This window comes from Octopus bimaculoides, chromosome 5 (genome assembly GCF_001194135.2).
Source record: "Octopus bimaculoides isolate UCB-OBI-ISO-001 chromosome 5, ASM119413v2, whole genome shotgun sequence".
Taxonomy (NCBI): domain Eukaryota; kingdom Metazoa; phylum Mollusca; class Cephalopoda; order Octopoda; family Octopodidae; genus Octopus; species Octopus bimaculoides.
In genome coordinates, this window is record NC_068985.1 from 115,878,119 (window position 1) to 115,880,533 (window position 2,415).

Consider the following 2,415-nt stretch of genomic DNA (forward strand, 5'->3'; position numbering starts at 1 on the left):
ATATATATATATATATATATATATACAAATATATATACGTATACATATACTTATATATTTGTTCAGATGCCGATTTTAGACACACACGTTACATATTTTATAAATAAATGCATATGCATGCATACAGTTATACAGATATATATATGTGTGTGTGTGTGTGTATGTATGTGTGCGTATATATGTTATGTATATATGTTATGTATGTATGTACACACACACACACACATACATATATATTGATATATAGAGTGAAATCGTTTTATACGTATATATTTATCCATATATATACGATGGGTGTGCATAGGAACTGACATAAGCATATATAGTGATATGCATACACATACACACACATACACACACACATACGTTTATTGAAATTTCTTCATATAGATATGTATATATATGTATTTCCTTATGACTGCATTTAGGCGTCTATAGAAACATAAATGCTACTTCATATAACATTCGTATAACATGTTTAATTCACTTCATGCGTCTTCACAATGGTGCTTTTGTTTTTTGCAGTTTTGCTTCATAACTTTATATCTTTCACATAAAAATAGGCGATGTGTTGGAGTGCGATGGTTTGTTGTTGTTGTTGTTGCTCTTCTTCTTCTTCTTCTTCTTCTTCTTCTTCTTCTTCTTCTTCTTCTTCTTCTTCTTCTTCTTCTTCTTCTTCTTCTTGTAATTATTATTATTATTATTATTATTATTATTATTATTACTACTACTACTACTACTAACTACTACTGCTGCTGCTGCTGCTGCTGCTACTGCCACTACTACTACTACTACTACTACTGCTGCTGCTGCTGCTGCTGCCACTACTACTACTACTACTACTACTACTACTACTACTACAGCTCACTTTCTTCGTATTATTTTTTTTCTTACACTTCCGTCTGTTGCTTCATATATACGTTTTTATTCCGTATCTGCTTCGCCTGAGCTTTGGCAATGCTTTGTTGAATTTTCTTTTCTATTATCTTCAATTTATCATGAATTTACTTTTTTTTTTTTTTTTTTTTTTTTTTTACCTTTAAAATTGAAATGTGAGAAAAACATTCAAGTGAAATGGGAAATAGACCAAAATATAGATAGAATTATATTCAGACAAACAAAAAAACGAAAAAGAAAAGAGATAACAATTGAAAAGTCTGTACATGCATTTATATGTATGTATTTGTGAATGGCAAATTTAATGTCTGCCTATATTCAGGGAGTTAGGCAGGAGTGAATATCATGACTCATTTCATACACTTCATGACTAAGACTCTGTTTTATGTATGTATACTATGTGTTTATATGTGTGCGTGCGTGTGTGTGTGTGTGTGTGTGTGTGTGTGTGTGCAGGTATGTGTGTGTGAATACACACCGACAAACACATACATAGATATATATACATATATATATAGATACAAATATTTATATATACATGTGTATATATATGTATGTATATATATATGCGTATATATATATTTACACACACACACACACACGCACACAGACACACACACGCACACACACACACACACACGCACGCATATATATATATATATATATATATATATATATATATATACTTGCCTCCCTTCTCCTCTACATGTTTGTTCCCACGTGACTACAAGCCATATTTCTCACCTCTGACTTTTGTGGATGCAAGGCGTACTTAGTTCGACCTAATTTTCTATCGTCTCCCTACATTTCTTCCCTTGTTTCTCTTCTACTATTTTCTTGTCTTGGACTTATTCTATATCTTTCAAAATTTCTCTCAGGCGTTACCCATTACAATGCATCTTGGCCCAACGGCCCTTCATGTGTGTTTTCATCGAGTGTTTACTCCGAACGTCCACTCTGTCGTTGTTTGTTCGTTCCAAGTTCTAACTCTCCAGAAATATATTTTAAATTTTTTCTGGAAATTGCTGCTTATGAAGTTTTCCTGTATTGTCGTTAAAAGCTCGAAATGGGTAGTAATTAAGAGTCGACAACTGATGAGGATTTAGACTACCTTTGATAATTTGTCCCGTACTTGTCTCGCATGGTTATATCCTGTTCTTAACGTATATCTTTTAGTAATTTGTCCTGTACTTATCACTCGTGTGTCTACGTAGTTTTCATTCGTTGGTGATGTCCTGTACTTGATGTGTCTCATAAACACACACACACATCGAGCTGGCAGAAACGTTAGCACGCCGGGCGAAATGCTTAGCGGTATTTCGTCTGCCGTTACGTTCTTAGTTCGAATTCCGCCGAGGTCGACTTTGCCTTTGATCCTTTCGGGGTCGATTAAATAAGAACCAATTACTCACTGGGGTCGATATAATCGACTTAATCCGTCTGTCTGTCCTTGTTTGTCCCCTCTGTGTGTAGCCCCTTGTGGGTAGTAAAGAAATAACACACACACACACACACACA